At 38.1% G+C, this 23,501-nt stretch overlaps 1 pseudogene; it reads right to left on the reverse strand.

Moving 5' to 3' along the window:
* LOC115422491 (protein kinase C zeta type-like) overlaps positions 1–23,501 on the reverse strand; it is an 82,589-nt pseudogene that overhangs the window by 26,469 nt on the left and 32,619 nt on the right.

Below are 23,501 nucleotides of genomic sequence, written 5' to 3' on the forward strand. Positions count from 1 at the left end.
GATGCATCCATCACTGGTACAGGGCCTAGACTCATCGGGTCACATGACCTTTATCTATTGAAACACAGTCCAATCTTTATGCTCTCTGTCAAACAAGGTTGTTTAAAAAATGAGAAGTTAGTACAACCGTTAAAAGGTTAAAGAACTTGTTACAGCTGAAACATATTAATCACTGCAGTAATTATCCAATGGAAGGATCTGAACTAGTTGCTGAGTTAAATCCAAATGGTTACTTTTATTTTGGCAGTGTATTTTACTAATTTACTATTCATTTACAATTAACAGAGGTATTGAATTTGCACTTATCACAGTAATCTTAATTCTAAAAGATACACACTGATTCCCATCATACAGCAGAATTCCACATTTAGTGTCACTAAATACATCCCTGATCCAAATTTTAAGACCAGTTGAAAAAATGCAAGAATTTTGACAACTGGTCTTAAAATTTTGATCAGGTGTTTCATATACAGTACTGACTTGAAGCACATTCTTAGATCTGGCAGTGTTATCCCTTGTCATGTCTTACCGGCTTTCTGTTTGGAAACACGAGTGGAGGCCTACTAAAAACGGGTTGGTGGACGCCTGTTCAAACACATGTTTCTCTGTCTGCACCCAGTCAATGTCCTGCAAGGGTGAGGGGGGATGGGGAGACAAACAGAGACAGAGAAGAAACATAGAGTATTAATGTTCCATCTGACTGATCAATACAGGGCACTTGTTGTCAAACAGCACGATGGAAAAACAGTGGCTTAAAGGATAATGCTCATAAAATGTGACCATGGGATGGTGTGTGCCAGAAGAAAACTGGCACACACTGTAGAGTCTGTACTCTGTGAAAACAGTTAGTCAAGTTAGTCACCAACATGAATGGAGGCTATAAGGACACTTTAAATATTACATCCAAACATGTTAATTGTTTGTGTCTTATCCTGCCTTCACGTGCCATGGGCATTATGGTAAATATTAGTTACGATCTCAAAAATTGGATGAATGCTCCCTCTCGTCATATTTTCCACTGGAGAACTGGGAAAAAAGCAAATGAAAGCCAAAGTGAAAGCTCAAATGAAAATAACCTTTGAACCTTTCAACACTGGGGAGAGCAATGAAGGATTCATCGCAAATGATAAACAATGCTTCCATTAACATTCTGCTGATGTTAGGTGATGATTTTGTACATTTGTAGCATACACAACTTGCAAAACAAAGAAAACCTCTAACATGCCCGCACTTGAAAACCCTCTGCCTTCAGTCCACGCCAGGGCTTCCTTATCGCTGACTATCTGCCGCCCCCCCCTCGGTTGAGAACAACTGGTGCACGCCAAAGTGTTTGCACATCCAGATGACAGACGGACGACGAACTGATGACAATACCCTGCGGCGAGGGCTGAGGGTAAAAACTAAATTCCCCCCACCCCAAAAAATGCTGTTGCAGATGAATTATCATGTCCAAAACTGTTTTACCAAAGTAGCAGGTTATGATAAATTGGATGTCAGCCATTTTTTGTTTTGCTACGACAAAAAACACACTTGAACACAACCCACTTGTAATTTCAAATTCACTAGTGAAAAAGATCATCTTCCTGATAGCACGTGAAGGCCGCATTAAAGGTGTTGGAAGTGTGTAAGGAATCAAACTGTCCAAACCCCGTCAGCCATTGATGATGTTTACATTTAACATTCATAGGGTCAGCTATGATTGTATACTTTCTTCAGAACATTCTCATCACATCACAGATGCTTTGCTGGCTTTTAGACTGTGGTAGAAATGACAACTCTGAAGGTTCTGAAAAGTAAAATACCACAGTATTTGTACTGTAAAAGAGTAAATTTACATAAAAGCACAATAAGGTTCTGGTGGCTTTAAATAAAATGCTTGAAATTTTAACTGATGATGCAACAGTTTTTCAGTTGAGATGGAAGACCTATTTTAATAATTTCTTAATGAACCGTCAATCCCTTTATCCAAACTAGCACTAAGGAAATAATGAACTGTAATTTTATGGTACAGGGGAAGAGAACTGCACATGGTCTTTCTGTGAATAATTATTTTAAAAACATTTAAAGAGTTGAAATGAGGCTGCAGTTGCATAAAGTTGATGTATTGATGTATTTCAGAGTCGAGGTCTTTACAGTCTTGCAATTGAATAAATGACACAAATTAAGACAAATTAAATGGACCACAGACATTCAAATCCAAAGCAATGCCATTATATGAGTCGGCCATCACAGAGGATGTACCTGCACACTAATATTCCACTATTATTCAGATTTTGAGGTGTCATGTAAACAGTGTATTTTGCTTGGATATTCTGACTGTGGCCTTGAATGACTACAGGTAAACAGGTATATTAGCGGGATGTTTAAATGACTAACAAAAACGAATAACTTATCAGCAATTTCATTTATTTATTTTTTGGTTGTTTTTTTTTTTTTTTCCAGAATAAGGACAAATACATTTGGAGCATTTTGTGTTTGCATGTAAACAGATTCATTGCCGAATGCCACACTGTTTCTAGTTCCATCTCACCACACACTGAGAAAAAACTGAAAAACAGACCATTGCAAAGATTTTTGGTCGGTGCCTGCCACATTTTGGACCATTCTTGCTCATTTTTAACACAATTGTGTCTGTCCTGCAGTGTTGTATACTCAATTTGGTACCGATACAGTACTGATCCTTCTGCTGTCTATATTTTTATAAAAGGAAAACTGAAGGGAATATTTATTACAGTTGTATTCACTTCTATAACAATGGTATCCCATCTAAAGAACAGTTTTTACATTATTAATGCACCATCCCCAGTTAAAATCACATGAGGTTTTACTGATAAGGACGTGTCAGTGAATGATACATAAATATTGTATCTGGCTCTTTACTAAAAGTCCTTTCTTTTTAATGAGTTGTTCAAGGAACGCAATCCAATTCAGTCCCAAATTTGTGCTGACCCAAGTGACGCACCTACGCAGAACTGAGAGCTTGTTTTGTTCGTAAGGTTTGATAAGACACACATTTATAGACAAGTTTGAAAATAGCAGGTTTTGCATATTTAGACGTTCTGCAAAATTTTGCTAAAAACTCTAATTAGATGTTTTTCTGGTCCAAACATTCAGCTCTAGACCAGGAACAAGCTGATACAAAGTTTTTGAAAATGCAATGTGCATTTCACAAGATATTCAACAAAATGCTTTGTAGACGAAAGTACAAACAATCCTGTAAGTGTAAAACTAGCTGAACTAATCAGTGAATTAAAAGAAAGTCCATATATGACTTCCTATCAGTGCTCAAAAGTAACTATATTGATATTTCTAACCATTTCCATGTTATAAACCATCAAAATATGGACCACTCATCAAAAATTAAAAAATCTAAATTTTGCAAAACTGTGAGAAATTGTTCCAAGGAAGCTACAGCTACAATTTGAAATGAATCTAACCAGTAGTTTCATCAGAGAAGATAATTGAAGAAACTGCTAACGAAACGAAGACAACAACAAAGATGATGCTGAACACAGCCTCTTCACAATAGCTCATGTCCTATCGGGCAGTGAGCTAAAAATAAGTATAAAATAAAATATATAAAATGTATAAAGAATGTATAAAATAATTTTGTTAATTTTGTTTTTTAAAATTTGTTTGTAAGCTCTCATTTGATGTCATCACACATTTAAGTTAAGTGACTCATACTCTTCATGACAAAGTTATTTAATGCGGAGTTTGTCAAATTGAAATATACACAGACTGACTCTGAAACAATGGCTTTTGCATGTGTTTCTAGATATTGCTTTTAGCTTTTTAGAAAAAGAATCATTAGTGGCAAATAATATTCAACAAATGAATGAAGAATGTAGAATTCATGAGTTACAGCAGAAAGCTTAAAACTCCTTAAAATTGTTATTAAAGTATGAATATACTAAACTGTGATAGTCAGGAGTTCCACAGCAAATGTTTAACCTCTGAATGTCAGCAACACAGGACGCCCTCTGACAAATTCAAACAATGTCTTTTTTAAACCAGATACTATCTCTGGAGCAGAATATTGTTACCAGCTTCAGTCTGAATTTTTCATATCTGACTTGCTGTGAGTGTAGCCTGAGGCACGGATGTTTTATGCTGTTTTAAAGTGTCATTAAGTTGATGATGTTTTATGTGGACTATAACAGAGGCTGTCTAAAATTTGAGTTCTCCCATACTGTGCTCCAGCATTGGATGATTAATTCATCACATCATAAAGCACACCCCATATTGTGCCCAAGACACCCAATTCTTTCTGGTCAACTCATTATTGGTTGAAAGTTTATAATTATGCAGAACATGACATCATAACACATTTTTCTATTGGTCATTTCTGCTACTTTTGCAGTTTGTAGGCAACGCTCCCACACACTTCCTTTGATGTCAGGCGATAGACTGGTAAAGAGATTAATAATTCAGCTAATGTGCATGAATAAATGAAAACGGGATGCTCAGTCCAAACACTGGGAGGACTCCAATACTTCTTCAAATTACTCCAGATCCTCCCCACTGGAAGAAAATCACATCTTTGTTAATGAGTCAAAATTATTTTGTTCAACTATCACACTTTTGTGGATTTAAACTCTATACCAGGGGTGTCACACATACGGCCCATGGGCCAAAACTGGCCCACCCAGGGGTCCAATCCAACCCTCAGGATGAATTTAAGAAGTGCAAAAATTACACTGAGCAACATGCATTAAATAATACATTTTTGGGTTTCATATGCCTGTTACTCAGTGTTTTGTGTATTTGTAGATCCACTCTGATCTCTAAGTTGTGAAGCACATGTGTTAATATGTTAAGGAATAATATTGTTAAAATTCAAGAAATTTCAAGTTGTTCAGGTTATTCACATACACATACTGTATGTGTGAAAGGATAGTTTATACATGTAAACATTTTCACAATGTAATTTTAGCATTTCTGCACTAAAAACAAACAAAAAAACTTTGGAGTTGTCATTATTTATAGGTCATTATGCTATTAATTTACTGGTCTGGCACACTTGAGATCAAATTGGGCTGTATGTGGCACTTGAACTAAAATGAGTTTGACACCCATGCTTGAAAATAAAAAATATTCAAAGCTGATGATGAGAGGAATGTGAAGCCTTCAATATGATGTTTGTGACTGGCTGCGTAGATGTGAGGAGATGCTGTTCTATGTGAACACTTGGTCCAATGTCTGCTTCAATGAGCCCAGTGGGTTGTGTTTAAGTAGCCATGACTTAAACAATAGCACCATCTAGTGGTTCTTCCAAGTACATACACTGGCTAATATCGACTCATTTCTCTCAAAAACAGTCTCATGTGTGATGTTTACTTGACAAATATCTTGGCCAGTTGGGTGGAGAGCAAACCATCATGGAGAGAGTCCGATTCCAGATTAAATTTCTAATTTTTATAACCTAGGCCTTAAATCATTCAAACATGGTGCCACTGGCTCCTTATTTCCTTCAGAAGACAAATCATCACCTTCTTTCCTTTTAAAATAGTAGCAGTAGCTTATTCTACAAAACTTCTGGTGCTCTTGTCAAACACAGACAAGCATAACATGCTAATGATGTTAAATGTGGAGTCTCTACTTCATGTGCTGAGACGAGGCAGGATTTGCTTCTGCTTTCTTTTAGCGGTTAACAGCCAAAAGGTCCAGTGGGAAATACATTAAATAGATTAATTAATGGCATCTTAAATAGTCTAAAACTGTTTGACCTAGAAAATGTGTTGCCAGGACAGCTAATGTCATAAGGGTTTAGGGTTCAGCTTACATGGAAAGAGTGTAACATGTGAGGTGTCATTGGGAAGGGAACGTCTTTTTTAGTGTTTGACGTGACTGAAATTCAACCATAACTACAACAGTTTAAACTCAAATGGAACCTCATATGAAACCCTAAACCTCAGATAGGTCACTACTGGCCTGATGAAAATGTATGTCTCCTGTCAGTTTGTCAGGACACCAGTGGAAAGTTTACATTAATATATTAAAAAAAAATACAAACTCCTAAAATCAAACTGAAAATATAATAGTCCTTTCATGTTTACTGGCAGTTTAGTTTGAACATTTCTGGAATATCGTTTTGAAATATGTATTGTCTTGGAAAATGTCTCTTACGTAAACTCTGGATATGATACATCAGCTGGTATAAGGTTTAACATTAGGGTTAGCGGCATATACTGAACACATCCAATTGATTGTGATCTATTTTTATATGAACATAAATATTATCTATATCATAGTACTGGAAGGTCTCAGAGCATCTGTGTGTGTGTGTGTGTGTGTGTGTGTGTGTGTGTGTGTGTGTGTGTGTGTGTGTGTGTCTGCAGGGTTCTGAGAAATTGAGAAGTTTCTAACTTGGCCAATTTGGTACCTACAGTTGAGGAATAGTCCCATCTCCACATTAAATATATTTTTTCTTTAAGCTTGTCAAGACTGGTTCATAGGGCCTTGACAAAGCATACAAACACAAGAAGATGCCAGCAAATAACTATTATTTATTAATTAAACAGTGCACGAGTCAGATTAAGCTAAATAATCAAATCAGTAATCAGCATTATCAGTATTGTAGTGTGTGAATGAATGAGTGAAAGTGCTGAATGCGTAACTAAACAAAATCATCAGGGGTTTTTGTGTGTCCTGAAAAATCTGAAAAAAATCATTTTAGAAAGATGACGATATGAGCCTTTTGCCCAGGCCTGGCTCCAGGACAGGGCCCCGGTGTCCCTGACCTGGGTGAGATCACAGGTTTCCCAGATGTCTTCATAAATATTTCTTGGATGGCTTTTAATTCTGGCCCCTCTCCTGGGACCAGTTTGTCTTTGGAGACAGCAGCACAAACCCCTCCACTTCAATAAGGTGGCAATTTATGGATTCATCTTATTGAATGCATTTTGATTTAATACTGTGAAAGCCAGCATACACACTAAATTACCACATCAGACTCTCTTCATCTTGTTGCATCTTTTACGTCTATCTCATCTTGTTTTCATCTTGTCTTGTTTCTTATGTTGTGTCCCTTGAGTTCCACCCTTTACTCTGTTTTTGTCTCCATTGCCTCTTTTTACGTTGCTTTCATCTTAACTTATCTTTTACATATTTTTTTCATCTTATTCAGATTTGAAATGGCTAAATAGACATGTCATTTTTCATTCAAGAATCCTGCTTTGAATTAATCCCCAGAGCACATTCTCTTAGGTTTTGAAAAGATTATTTTGTATATAGTCTTTGAAAACCTTGTGTTTATGTTATTTGGAAGAAATGACACTTTGAGAGGTGGAACTGAATATATTCTAAACCATGTAAAAAAAGACACTAAACATTGACAACACTAAAAACAGTGTGGTGTAGCATAAAGACAGATTTTCAATAAAGATCCAGGAAACTCAGTAAATATACAGCCTTTTCGGTTTCAAATTTACTTGATGTCATGTTCATCCGACCATTCATAACTGCAAAAAATAGAATGTATGAGGATTTCATATCCTCCTGTGACTCATCCACTCCCATATTCCTGCTTCCTACTAAGCCTTTTTTCCAATTCAAAGACTCTCAACCACTTTTCTGTCATTTCCACCCCCACTTTGGTTTTATCCTTTTGTCAGAATCCTTCTTTTTTCTTTATTGTTTTCAGAAGCTCCTACCAGTCTCTGACTCATTCTCTTTGACTTCTCCTTGTTTATTCTCTTTCTCCCTCCACCAGCTTCTCATTCTAACCTTTATTCTTCTACTTGTCCTACTTTACTGATTACTGTTCTTAGACCAAAGGTCCAAAAAGTTGAGCCGTTCTTAATCCTTGTCCCCAGGACCCTGCATTTTTTCCATTTCAACCACAGTACATGCACCGCTATTTTAAAATATTACTTAAAAAAATACACAGTATATATTTTCAGTTATGTATTTTATATGTAAATTTCACCCATCTATCCTTCAAACATGTACATTTTTCTATGACGCTTTTGTTAAACTTAGGCATGTCCCTGACCAGTGTCTTTTCCACTGATAGTATTGTAGTCCAGTGTTTTGCGCCCTGAGGCTCTCCTAACTCTTGTATTGGAGGGGGTCTACTGTGCACCTGCCATTTATAACGAGAGTATACTACGGCAAACTGAGAGCCACGGGCCATATTTTTGCACCCCAAACAGGAAACACATCACTTGACTGCTCACTAAAAGACCAAAAACATTTTTCAACTACACTTGAATGCAGATTATACGTGATACTCACAGGCCGTATCATGTATAGCTTGTTTATTTAAATATTAATGTTTTTGTAAAATTATTTTCAGTGATTCCTTTCATCTTTTTCTTCATGTGAGACAGGTAGGTCGGCGCCCTAGCGCCCTCTAGTGATGAAGTGCCACTGCCTGTATCTCACCAGCATGTTCAATCAAGAATTAATATCAAGTTGAATTTGCAAGGTTGTCAGGTTCTGCCGCTATGTTAGAGTCATGTGGTCTTGATGCAGGAGATCAAGCTCCCAACAGAAGTGGGTGGTACTTTCACTGAAGGAGACCTCAACCAATTAATGTAAAATTACATGAAAATTTTTACATTTAAAAACCATTCATTCACAAAAAGTGAAAATAATCTGAACAAATACAAACAACCTGAAATGTCTTAAGTGAAGTAAGTGTAACTGTACCAATATTCTGCCTGTTACTAAAAATGTTCTGTGTATTTGTAGATCCACTGTGATCTGTAAGTTGCAATGCACATGTGTAACTGATAAACTGAGGCAGAATATTGTTAAAATTACGCTTATTTTTCTGAATAAGTTTCAGTTTGTTCATGTTATTCAAATTTTTTAAGGATAGTTTGTAAATGTAATCATTTTCCTGATGAAATTTTACTTTTTTCACTCTAAAACCTAGAGAAAAGTTTGTACTTGATGCTATTTATATATTATCATGTTAACATTTTACTGGTCTGACCCACTTCAGATTATTGACCCTCTGCACCGACGTCACAGTCATCACGTGACTAGGGGTGCAGCGCCATGGTGGACGGCAAAAGCAACACAACAAACAAACGAATGAGTGACAGATTATGGCTACCAGCACTGAAAATAATGTTTTTGAGTTGTCCTGCGAAGTGACTCACCTTACTGGATGGCACAAAGAATGCTACATGGAGAAGCTAGCAATAGCAGGGTTAGCTACTGACCCATACCTTCTCCCTCCTGGTGTGTTTACGGATCTGGCAAAATCCTCCAGTCTACCGGAGTTTAAAGCACACGATCTGTCCCATTCTGTTCTAAATGGGGTGTCCCCATACACAGGTGCTGATCTAAAAGCAGACTAAAGTCTGGATGATACCAGTTCTTAGTCTCAGGTTAGATTACCGAGTCGCTGTACTGCGCTCACGGCAGAGGAATGCATCTCATAATGGCAAAGGAAAGATACAGATAACGTTAGCTAGCTAGCTGTGTATGTTTTTAATGTTTCCCCCAGCATTGCGATCAAAACTCAAATAGACTGGAACCAAAAGCAGCTCTAATTAATGAACACTGTAATAATATTAGTGGCTGTCATAAGTATCCTACAACATTAGCTCTGTTGTTGAAGTGTCTGCCTTTCTACTATCTACACACAGTCATATGTACAGTTCCACCACTAGAACATATGGAACAGCATCAGGACAATAACAGTATTTCATATAACATAGTATAGCTGGTAAAAAAAAAAGGCAGCCACTACAACAACAGAGCTAATACTGAAGGTACTGATGACAGCCACTGGAACAGAGTGGCTCATAGTACTTAACCCAGTCTACCACCTAGCTAGCATTTGGTGGTGCTAATGTGCTATGGACACAAACAGAGCCTGTTCTATCTGTAATATCAGGTCCATCATATCCAGTAGTGATGTGACGTTTATGAATGAATCGAATCTTTTGAACGGCTCTTTGAAATGAATGACGGGAACCGAGTCTTTGTAAAGAGCGTTTTTTTTGTTGTTTTTTTTTAAGGAGGGAGTGTCCGATTGCCTGTCAGTTTAGTGTCACTGGGGAGGCATTGGGCAGGAGAAGAATGTTCGAGCAGAAAAAATAAATGATAAATTGCTTTTGTGTTTTGTGCATTTTTTCTGTATGTTTACCAACATACTGTTCTTGTTCTGAGAACTGCACTATAGTTCAGGTATTTAAGTAACTGGTCAATTTCACTGTTGTGTTTTGTGCAATTTTTTCTGTATGTTTACACATTTATTGTTCTTGTTTTGAGGAGAGTAAAATGTTATTTCATAAAAAACGTTTTATTTTCTTCTTCATTTTTAGGCTACAGACAAGTCCACATAATGTACCGGGATTTTTTTTGTCAAATTCCAGCATTTGCCTAATGTCACCTCTCATGTCATGTGTTTAGCCCACACATTTTAACTAATTATTCTTTTTTACGGTAAGATATTATTTACTGCCACGCCAATTAAACACCTTTAAAATGTAACGTCAATCATCACATGTAGCCTATCTAGTCATTAAAACATTGGTGTTTCAAAATAATGCAAAAAACCTAAAAGAGCCAGTCTTTTGAACGGCTCTTTTCAGTGAACGGCTCCTGATTGAACGGCTCCCTTCAAAGAGCCAAAAGTCCCATCCAGGTCTCTGTCTGGAACCTAGCTGAAACCATGGATGGAACTGTTGTGTGTGACCACTGTACATGTAAAGCAGGATTAAAAAACGAACAAAAATGAGAATGTTCAGATCAATTTTGATATTAGCCAGTTTGCCGTCCAGTGTGCAGTCTGGCACTTCCGCTGTCGGTCATGGCGCTCGTTTGGGGCGCGAACAGAGCATGACGTAACGTGCAAAGGGTCAATATTGGGCTGTATGTGGCCCCTGAACTAAAATGAATGACACCACTGCTCTAAACCATGGGTTGGCAACTTTTGTTAACCTTCATCTAAAGAGCCATTTTAGGATTTTAGGACAAAAAAAGAAAAAAAAAAACTGTCTGGAACCAAAAGATAACCTTATATGTTTCTTTTTTTTTTTTTTTTTTAAACAATTTCCCCTTTGGATTAAAGAAGTATTCTGATTCTGGTGATTTGCCTCAAATTTCTGACTGTTTAAGGACCTCTTTAAGATTAGCTGGTACAGAACTGCTTGAGAATAAATCAAAGTTTTGGTGCATTCACAGAACTACAAAGAAATGACAGAACTACACTGATGAGAACGGTGACATTTGTGCAGCAAAAACTGACTGGTAAATTTGCTTCATTTAATTATTTGAGTTATCTTCAAGTGAAAGCACCACCCACTTCTATTGGGAGACTCTAAGATAGCGGCAGAACCTGACAACCTCACAAATTAAACTTACTATTGATTCTTGATACAACATGCTGCTGAGATACAGGGACATTGATCCTATTTTTAGACAAAAAGCCTACTGTAACCTTAACCTTCAGCATTTCTACATCTAACTACAATGTTGTGAAAAAAAAATTAAAAAAGATGATTATGAGACCTTTCTCCAAGAACTGCCAAATTTTTTCATTTGTCATCTCTAACATTAGGAACTTAAAAAAAAAAAAAAAAAAAAAAAAAGGAAGATTTGACCAATATTGGGAACATTAGACTACCAACAGGCAGACAGATTGACCAATACTGGTTAAAGGTAGTATATCTAGTGTCACCTCATTAAAGCATCATAAATACATCTATATGTTTTGTTTATTGATCAAACTGCTGAATTCCTCACCTCGTCATCGTGGACCAGTTCCTTCTTCACCACCTTCATGGCATACACCTGCTCATTCTTCTTGAGCCGAACCAGCAGGACCTTAGCATAACTGCCACGGCCAATCACTCGGATCAGGTCAAAGTCACCGAGTCCCAGAGCCAGGCCCTGGGACAGCTTAATGCCATCGATACCATCCACCACAGCTTTGATGTCCTAAAGAGGGTAAGAGGGCAAAGGTCAACAGGTTCATGGAAAATGAGGATTATACTATACATACAAGTGTAATTACAGTGTATCCTCATTAAATTAAAGAAAAAAAGGCAAAATATAGAGAACAATATTATATTAAATGGTGATAAATCCCTTATGTAAGGTTAAATATAGAGAAAAATTTATTTGTGAACTGTCACAAAAGTAACACTGGATTTTTATGGGATAATAATATTGCTATCATTAATACTGTCCAAATATTTAAAATGTGAGGACTGTCAATACACTCAAAATATCTAATTATTCTATAACTATGAGGTTTTGCAATACATTTTCTGACAATTGAATGTAACATATACATAACTGATTCACAGTAAAACACACATTTTTTGATGCTACTGTCTTCCAAATGACAGACATTTTCTTTATGTGACTCACCGCCGTGTCTGCATCTTCTGTTTTATCCACTGTGCAGTTGTGTGGTAGAAGCGGTACTGGGAAAACAAAATAAAAAGACAAAGGTCATTTGGAAGTCCAAATAAACTGGACAAGCATAGGTCTAAACAGAGAGGAAACCATCCTACCTAATCCTGCCTTCATGTGCTATGGGAATTATAGTAAATACTAGTTACAAACTCGAAAATTGCACATGAACGCCCCCTCAGATTGTATTTTCCATTGGAGAACTGGGAAAAAAATTTTGATCCACAAGCTGCTGAAATGAAAATAACCTTTGACCTTTTCAACATGGCAAAGAGAAACAAGGGATTCATCACAAATGATAAATAATGCTTTTATTGACATTCTGCTGCTGTTAGCTGAACATTTTGCACATTTATAGAATACACAATTTGCAAAATAAAAATAAATTAAAGCTGCAAGCAGCACTGGGCGGGACCTCATGCCCTGGCCCGGTTCCACCTCCTGTTAACATCGACACCTCAGCTCTACTCAGACCTCTCTGTCCCGGCTCGAGCCCCCACCCTTAATCAATTAAAATCGTACAAACAATTGCACGTTTGGTCATAAAAAACTCATTAATACTCATTATTTAGCATTTTTAATAATGATTTTATTTTGAAAAACCCTACTGCATGTATTCTGTACTCAAAATGTCACATACCAACAGTGCAATGCGGCAAACCCCTGTTTGAAAATGCTCCATCCGGGATTCGAACCCGTCTGCCGCATGCCAGGCCAATGCCTTGACCTCTACACTATCCAGCAGGATGGCCACTGAGGGACCAGCAACTTATTTAATATGGACATGGTTTTTCCATGTTAAATCAACTGTGAAACCAACTCTCAAACAAACCGCGATTAATCCATAACCATACATCTTATCTTAAAAATTTTTGCATGTGACATTTGTGGAGGGTCTTGTATTGTTGTATTGCTGTATAATATGTTGAAAAAAGTCAGAACTGAATAAGCAGTGATTGTGGGAACTTGGTGTTATGTTTATGCATTTGGCAGACGCTTTTTTCCAAAGCGACTTACAGGGGAAAACCAATTAAATCACTCAATCAATCAAATTTTATTTATATAGCTCCAGATCGCAACAAAAAAGTTCTCTCATGACACTTTATATATAGAGTTGGTCAAAACCAGACTCTAAACCAATTTACAGAAACCCAACAGAATCCTCCAGGAGCAAACACTTGTGACTGGTGACAGTGGCGAGGAAAAACTTCCCTTTAACAGGCAGAAACCTCGAGCAGACCCAGACTCCTGGAGGATGGCCGTCTACCTTGACCAGTTGGGGTTAAAGAGAGAGAGTAAAGAAAGAGAAAGAGAGAGCGATAGAGATAGAGACTGGGGGAGAGGGGGAGAAGGGGGGAGTAGGGGGGAGTAGGGGGAGACACATGGAGGCAGTTGAGGATAGGTGAGTGATGATGATGAAGGCAGGAGAGAGGCAGGACCACCGCAGCAGGTCCAGAGATAATCCTGGGAAAATCTGTGGTAAGCCTGGGAAGAACTTTATTAAAATATTTAAGACATGTACATGTTAGATATGTAAATGTTAGTGACAGATATTTAACATGGGAGTGAATGAGAAAAATCAGCACTCTCTAAAATCACATGCTTAAACGCCTGTCAATCTAAAATAACACATTCTAAGATTGACATGTGAATAATATTTGAAAGAAAAGAGTTTTTCCAACATTTTGATGTACAAATAGTGGCTGAAATTCCAGAAATATGAGAGTTGTGAAGAGTTGCTTCTAAATTTTCTAACATAAAACCCAAGTCTCTGCACTCTAAAGCTGGGCACACACTGATTTTACATAAGGCCCTTTTGCAGGAACTTTGACCATTATCCTGAACTTTCAAAAGCCCCGGTGTGTTTGCACTGAAAATTACCCGGGTAAATAACTTTCCCCCGGCCCTGAATTTTCCCCGGAGAAGTTCCTGGTAGAGAGGTAGTACTTTTCAGATTACCAGGAACTCTTAGGGGCGGGGCTGTGTGCTGGAGAACACTAAGTGGTGGACTACACTGGCAGCATTTCCGCATTCTGTTCACCCGATTCATCTGAATATGATCATTCATCTGAATCATCTGATTCATTCATTTAATTTCCACAAGCTTTGTATTTTGATAACTGAAAATGGACCAAAAGAGAAGGTACAACAAGTGGATGGACGACAAGGAAATTCAGACGGACTTCGAATCGCCGACACAAAACGAGCGAGGTTTGAGTAAAAGCTGTCGGAGCCAAATATAAGACACAAGCCTAAAGAAATCCGAGAAAAGCCTAAGAAACTTATGCAGGATTAAAAGAACCTGAAGGACCACAACGGTCACAGATGATCCGACTGTTAAACAAACCAGTGGTCTGTATGTCACAGAAATATTCACTGTTTAGTTGGTTCCATGCTGTAACAGTAGTCAGCGGCACATCAGCTGTTTAGTCAGAAGTCAGGTTAACCTAATGCTAACTGGTCAACAGTCTGACACTAAACCTAAATCAGAGAACTGGATGTATTCGTGTTGTTGCCGTGAGCAAAACACTGATTTATTATTTATGTATTGCGATTTCCACCTGAAATGGACTGGACGGACTCGCCTCTTAATCTGAACCTGGGCTCGTTTGTGCCGTGGTCCATCGTCTACTGCTGTTTACAACGGCCAAAGACATTTCACATGTCACATGATAGTAGTAGGGATCTGTCATCATGTGTTCTGTTATTCATTTTAGCATTTTTATTACTTTTCCAGTAGGAAAGTGAAACAGGGACTGGGACCATGGAGTTCCAGACCGGCTGTCCTGGACCAGCTGGTCCAGACCCTGGTCCAGAAGCCCAAACCTTTCACAGATGTTTATTTCCCTTTTAATCTCAAGGCACCTTGTTTTTTTGCACCTTTTGATTTGTTTAAATTTTTAATAAAGAAAAAAATCTAACCTAATACTGTCTGTTCATCTACAAGGCATCAAAATATAAGTAGAGTATAAATACTTTTATGAGTGATATGTGGTCGAATTAAATGCAGGCATTTGAGTAAATGTGTCTGACTTTAGGGTTGAACCTGGACTATATCTATGAATCAATAGACATGAAACAGAACCATCCATCACACTTAAAGTTAGAAGTGATTTAGTTTAAGGAATGAAAAGTAGAAAATACATGTTCTGCCATTATTAAACAGAAATTACGGATATGTAATGATGGTTAACTTCATTTAAAATGTATTCCAGATGGATTAAGTGATTCAACAACCAGTAAAATGTTAAACCCAAACTGTCCACTTAAAGTACTGTGTCATTTTATTGTGCTAGAGCTTAGTTTGTGAATGTACAAGAACTGGACTACAGTTTCTTTTACTGCTCCCCCATACATCATCAACCTGATTTGAATAAATTACCCTGAACTTTGGGGTGCGATGGAAATGCAATTACCAGGAACTCTTTGACCAAAATAAGTTCCTGGTAAATAAATTCCTGGTAATAAAGTTCCTGGGCTCTTGGTGGAAAAGGACCTATAGTTTCTAATTTAACCCCTGCCCACACTGTGTGACTGACTCGCATACGACGTGAGCCAAAACCTGCGGGTGAGGTGCACACACTGTGTAGTGTACGATCCTGTGCGACTTCACTGAACACACTTTATGAGTGAACATACATGACAGTCAGCAGCTGCACTTGGACACTGTTCCCTCCCAGTCCTTGAAAACCGGGAGCCATAAGAAGGCAAAAATCTGCACCGTGTTGACAGCCTTGGCAATTTCATGTACAGACTCCAAAAGAAAAAAGTCCCGTCGTGTTTGGGCATGCTTGTGGCTACAAGGATGAGGATAGTATGGATTGTCTATTTTGCAAAAAGAGCTTGAGGTAGAGTCCTGCATCGGGTTGGGTACCTGCGGGTAACCCGCAAAAACATGTGGGGTCAGATTAAAAAAAAAAAAAAAAATTTCGCAGGTACGGCTAAAATTAAATGAAATGCAGGTGAGCAGTGGGCAAAGAAGTAAAAAAATAAAAGATTTATGGATGAAAATAATTTACAGGACATTTAATGGTGACTTAATGATCATCTAATTTCACCTGTAGTTGATCCACAGCCAGTTTGTTTTATTGTGAAGTGAGCTTCACCTTTGTTTACATCTGGCCACAGATGTGATTTATTGATGGCGTGTGTTTTAGCCAAAAATAAAGCCCTTAAAAGTGACTGTGTAGAGCTTAATCACAGGTCAGCCGGGTTGCGGGTTTGGAAAAGTGCAGGACGCTGGCTGGAGGTATGATAACAGCTAGGCTAAGCTAATAGTAAAACACTACTGAACTTTTTTTTTGTTTGTGTCCCATAGCCTTTTTTATTCATATAGATAGAGCCCATGTAGTTGATGCTGTCATGGCTGCAGTTGTATTTCTGTGTTTATCTGCTGTGTAGTGACGTAAAACCGCATGATTCAGAAGAAAATTTCTGATATGTCAAAAAGTCAAGTGATCATCCGATTTCTGACCGTGTGGATGCCGTGAGCAGTCGTGACCCTCTGCACACTGTACGATAAAGATGCACAACAAAGTCAACATTCGGCCCAATTTGTAAAGGGTAGTACAGGATGAAATTGTGTCAAATTCGGTCTAAAAACCACACAGCGTGTGCCCGGCTTAAGATGAAGTAAGATAATTTCAGCCAATCAGCTGTCAGCATTCTGTTCACTGTGTGTATATGTGAGTTTCTAACATGGCTCCTTATGGAGGAGATGTGTGTCCGTGCTAAATTCAGTGAGAAACCACCTCTCAAACAAACTACGATTAATCCAAAACCGTACATCCTATCTCAAAAATGTTTGCACAAAAGAGTTGTGGTAAGTCTTCTGAGCGTATTGATATATAATGTGAAAAAAAGTCGGAACTGATTGAGCAGTTTCAGACTGGCAGTTATTACAAAGTTGCAAATACCTTTTTTGACAAGGGTTTAATCTGTCTTTTGGTGAATTTTAGAAGTCGGTGTCAGCGTATGATATGTTAGGCTTGATGAGACAAAGATTTTGGCATTCATTTCATGTCTCTACGACATTCCTACTGGCCACTAGAGCTGTTTTTGTTATGTAGGTGGCGTTACAGAGCACATTTAAAGGGATTAGTTTTTTTCATTCATTCATTTTCTGAACCCGCTTTATCCTCACTAGGGTCACGGGGGTCGCTTGGAGCCTATCCCAGCTACATAGGGGCGAAGGCGGGGTACACCCTGGACAAGTCGCCAGTTCATCGCAGGGCTGACATATGGAGACAAACAGTCACTCTCACATTCACACCTATGGGCAATTTAGATTAACCAATTAACCTATTAGTGCATGTTTTTGGATTGTGGGAGGAAGCCGGAGTACCCGGAGAGAACCCACGCAGACACGGGGAGAACATGCAAACTCCACACAGAAAGGTCCCACCCCCCATCGACTGGTGTTGGAATCGAACCCAGGACCTTCTTGCTGTGAGGCACGAGTGCTAACCACTGCACCACCGTGTCGCCCCTGATTTTTTTTTTTTTTTTTTTTTTTTTTTTTTTATTGCATAAAATTTTTCCATCAGATGTGACATGCGTGCCAAATTTGGTGAGTTTTTGAGCATGTTGAGGTGGTCAAATTCCAGTTTAAAGTGTCACACAAAATTAAGAAATGAACGAAATACAATAGGACTCACCCTATAGGTTTGGTCCCTAAAAATGCTGTAGCAGATGAATCAACATGTGCAAAGTTGTTTTACTGAAGTAGCACGTCACAATAAATTGTGTGTCAGCCAATTTTTATTTCACTACGACAGCAAAAGAACTTCAACACAACACAAATGTAATTTCAAATTCACTAGTGGAAAGGATCATCTTCCCCCAGTTGCTGGGTGTGTAGTTCTGGGAGTTGGCCAGTAGAGGGAGACAGATTACACATAATCCCATTTGGCTGTAGCAGTATCTCCAAAACTGGGTCAGTCCACATGGGGTCCCAGATCATTTTATATCAGGGACCCCTGGACAGTTTACAGTCTCCTTTAACAGGATTTGACACAGTGTTGTGTAGAGTCCTATCACAGAGCAGCTGTGTAGTGAGATAACAGTCTGCACACTGTTACATAAGATGAGAGTGAATGTGAGGAGATGCGACCAGCCGTGACAGGAAGCGCTTCTGTTTGTTTGTGTGAAGTCTTCTGGGATTACCTGAATGTTTCTGAACCCCTCTAATGCTTTTATGTGTTTACACTTGACTGAACATTGTTATTTATATACACATAGATTCTTTTGGAAAAGTCATACTGCTCTTACTTTTATTTTTGTCATGTAAAACTGTGATCATAGTACACAGCCCTGTGGTAACCTTGAATTTATGAAGCAACTTGTGATACATATTTGTAAATTTGTGCTGGCTGTATGCACCCTCAAAACCTTAGTGTGACTTCACATTAACAATAGAAGATTGAGAGGAAAACTTTTGTGCTCTCATTTAAGTCCATACAAGTGTGTACAGTACAGTGTGTGCAAGGTACTGAATACAGTTTGGACACATAGTGTCCAAGATATCAACAGATTTAGGAGTTGGTGATGGTTATGGTGACAGGAAAATATGAAATAAAATATCTAATTACTATTATGAGATATTCCATGACCTGTCCTACTACTGGATACCTCACAGTATATTCAAACCAAGGTTAATGTTTTTTTCCCCTTTTGTGTAAACATTTGGTCTGTTTCATTCACATTGCAGTTTTGAAAGCACCCATGCTCAGTGTATCTGTGTAATAGTAATTCACCACATTTAAAACTTCTTCTGTCTTGTATTATAGTAAGTAAAATGCAGACTGAATTTCAATATTTGGATAATAAAATGACTTAACCTTTGACCTTTTAATTTTTCTGTTTGATTTTCTTATTTTGGTTCCTGTGATCGGTCCAAAAATCTAAGCTATCCAAAAACTGTTTTCCCACCTTTAGATCAAACAAATTAAGGTTCAATTTGATCCAGACTGAGACCTATTTGGTTCAACCAAAGACCAGCTATTTGGTCCACACCATAGCTCATGGCTTCCTTTCTTTCCAAAATTAGGGGGGGAAATCCAGAAATTCAAAAGACACAGTTTAAACAACAGTTCTGTTTTGTTTGTCCAAATCAAAAGACTAAGTATAAAGATCCATGATCTCGTACTCCAACATTTTTAAATAAAGAGTTGCAGAAATGAGCCTTACAACTCAGAAAAGCCTGAGAGTTTTCAGTTTTGCACTTTTCCCCCATTGGTTCAGGACCAAAAATGAAGTCTCTACACTAAACATTCTATATATCCAGGCAAGTCAAAATAATTTTTCATTCATTCATTCATTCATTCATTCATTCATTTATTTCCTGAACTGGTTTATCCTCTACATGGCTGCAGGTGTGCTGGAGCTGATCCCAGCTACATTTCGGGTGAAGGCAGAGTACACCCTGGACATGTCGCCAGTTCATCTCAGGGCTGATGTATAGAGACGAACAACCAATCCCTCTCACATTCATGCCTATGCAATTTAGGTAAACCAATTAACCCATTAGGGACCCATTGTCTTTGGACGGTAGGAGGAATTTTTCCTGCATAAAGCAGACACTTTTAAGAGAGCACAGAAAAGTAAGTCAGTCTTGTTTGTCTGCATATGAAAACTGACTAGACATAATTTACATAAATTGTTTGGTTTGGACACCCTTATTCCCACCCACATACTTTTCTTTGGATATAAACCACATTAAATTATTTTATTTTTAAATCTACTCTAACATCTTGTTGCACCGCCTTGCAATTATACATTCTAACAACAAGCTTTTTAAAGTGTATCTCCATTTCCATTTTGTGTAAGTAGAGTACCACAACACTATGCATTTATTATGTTAATGCTGATAACAGCATATTGAAACATAATGCATTCAGTGTTATGTTCATTGTTTAAACTGCATATCTCTCACTGACATTGTTCAATATTGAAAAAGAAAAAGTGGACAGTTTAAGTGTCTTACTTTCGTCCGTGTCCTCTGTGTCATCTGGTGGAAGGTCCACCTCTTCACTCTTGGCATCTGAGGGGGGCTCCTGCGATGGCATGACTGGATCCTGAATGAGTGAAGGAATGAAAAAATCCAGCTAAATATTCCCCAAAATTCATGGCTTTGCATTCTTCGCAGAGCAGGTTATAAAACATGTTAACCACAAAAGGTAAGGTACTCTAGGATAATCCACTGCCTCCACTAAGAAACTGGATTGTAGGGGGTTTCACCAGAAAAGCCACTGAATTGTGTTGTCTTATTAGACTTCTGTCATTATTTACAGGAATAATTTATATAAGGATCTCCAGACTATTTACTACTGGCTCAAAAAGTGAGTAAGATCAGAATGACGTCTGGGAAAACATTAGTTTTGTATTTCTAATGAAAAGTTGGGTGGAAGGGTAATATTTTTTGACCAAAATCTAGTGGCCATCGGTGGTATTTCACTTTAAGATCCCTCCACACTGGCTTCCTTTTTAAACTGCAGTTGGTTCTTGATTATAACACACACAAGGAGATTATTCACAGATAATCCTATGAAAGCACATGCTGGAAAATGTGAAAATAATGGGACATCACAATGCAGGATATCAATAGGATTATCAAGTCTGCAGATGATTTCATACAATGTGATCTCATGGAGATGTAGATGTAAACAAAATCTTTGGGAAGTGATCCTTTTGAATGAGAAAAATACAAAAAAAAAAAACAAAAAACGAATGTCAGCTGAGCCTGGATGTGGAAATACTCAGGGAGAACACATAAGAACTGGTGGTGAGATTTCTACTGTCAGTTTTAACATACAGTGGTGTGCTACTGACCGTTAGCCCCATTAACCTCAAAGGTTAGCATGTTTACTGTTGGATGGTAACACTGTCAGCATGTTCCTCATTGCCTACTGTTTATAAAGCACTGACATTCAGATTCCAACCACTAAATATATAACAGAGCAATTTTTGGGGTTCAAGAATCAGTCTTGATAATCTGGGTTGTAAATTCTAACGACCGAGGTGCTAGAGACCAGATTTCTCTTTTGACTGATAAGAGGAAGGAATTTAGGGTAAATCAGCCCATAAATGGGCTGTGACTGGCAGCTTGTCCACTGGTGCATCATGTACGTGATTTCAATAATCGTGATAACACTCTTGTGGTGACCTAAAGAACTATGGTGACCACGCTCATCACAGCTTCTTTCAGTGTTTCAGTGGTCTGTTTTGTTGTTGTCACACAGTAATTCATAGCTGGCTATACAGATTTAAACATAAGCCGACTTCCCACCCTAGAGCTGCAGCTTCACAAAGTTTTTTTCTTTGTGGAGAAACAGCAAGACAACACATCTGAGAGTGAACAGACAGCAGACATGTTACACATTTTTGAAATACCAGTGGTGGTTACAACAGAAAAAATATATTTTCAACTTCAGTTTTTACCTGTACCACCCAGAACATTAGAAACAATTTCAAGACTTGTTGCAAAGGGTCAGGTCAGCGCCAGGACTGAGTGAGTTGAGGGTACATTTTGGGAGATTATATGGTAATAGTGAAGGTGAGTAAATATGGTTTTAACAGCGAAAAAAAAATTGGATGCAAATCTTCCTTTCAAAGTTTGGCAGAATGCTGTGAGACTGTGTTGGTGTGTAATAGGACAAGCTGGCACTGCTGCCTGCTGCAAGAGACATGATGAAATACTCACCATAAGCCTTTGGCAGGTCTGAGGGATGAGTCTGTGACAGCGCTTATGGACCAGCAGTTTGCAATTGATACACTTGTAGCCCTGCCTGCCCAGCCCCCATATCCTTTCACTACAGTGGCCGCAGTAGGCTTTCTGGAACACACAAGAGAAGAAAACAGAGTAAATACAGGGTGACACAAAAAAAACGGGAACTTTTTAACAATCCAATAAAACCAAGAGTGATGGAATAAAAATATTTTATTCATAGTAATTGAAACCTTAAAACATGCCATTTAAGAAACAATGATGGAATTTTCATTTTTTTAAAATTACTTCCTGTAGATGGCGTCCTCCTGTACGAATGCATTCTTGAAATCTGCTGTTGAGATTCCTCATTGACCGCTGCAACATCTCAGCTGGGATACTGTGAATTTCATCCTGAATTCTCTGTTTTAACTCATCCAGAGTTCTTGGTCGAGTCGTGAACACTTTACTCTTGAGATAGCCCCACAAGAAAAAAATCACAAACAGACAAATCTGGCGATCTAGGGGGCCAGGAGTACGAGCACTTCTTGGTCGTCCTGTTGGTTTCTTCCTTATGGCAGATCCAGTCTCTTCAAAGTTATTAATCCAACATTTTATCGCGTGTTTTGATGGAACAGCACCATGACGTCCTAAGTTGTAAAAACGTCGGAACTCCCTCTGCGCAGCTGTCAAACTATCACCGTTTTTATAAAACATTTTTATGGCTAACGCACACTGTTGCCCGTTCCACTAATCCATGGTTACTAAAATGGGGGTGTGTTTACTTGCTCAAGGTCACTGTCTCGCAGTGCTGCCACTTGCTCATGTCTGCCAATACGCACTTCAAAAATTCTCTTTTTTTTGGGTCACCCTGTATAACTAAAGCTTAAAGAGAGGTGTTATGTAGACATCTCCAGGTCTGGTACTCTGACATCTTGTTGGATTTAGGGTATGGGTTCAAGAGGCTTATGAACCTTCATTTGACCAAGAAAAAAGACTCATTGAGATTTAAAATCTCTTTTGCAAGAGTGTCGTGGCCAAGACAGCAGCAGCAGAAGCCACAGAAAATAGAAATCTAAGCCTATACATCCACACTAAAATCATACATAAAACACTAAACTAAGAACATACATATAAAACACTATCAATAGTTTAAAAGGTACCAAAGATATCAACAATTTTCCTTAAAAGCATCTCAAAACAGATCCTGATTCAATCAATTCGAAAAACATCAACATCTCTTTTTATCCTTTTCTCATTCATTTGAAACGACTTTGAATGTATCTTAAGAGACCAGTTCCTTCAGCTTTATCTCCTTGTGTAGGTTGTTCCAAGCAGTGGAACAACAGCATTTAAAAGCCTTCTTTCCCATTTCTGTCCTGACTTTTGGAACATGCAGTTATAACAGATTCTG

The sequence above is a fragment of the Sphaeramia orbicularis genome, chromosome 7, assembly GCF_902148855.1.
Source record: "Sphaeramia orbicularis chromosome 7, fSphaOr1.1, whole genome shotgun sequence".
Taxonomy (NCBI): Eukaryota; Metazoa; Chordata; class Actinopteri; order Kurtiformes; family Apogonidae; genus Sphaeramia; species Sphaeramia orbicularis.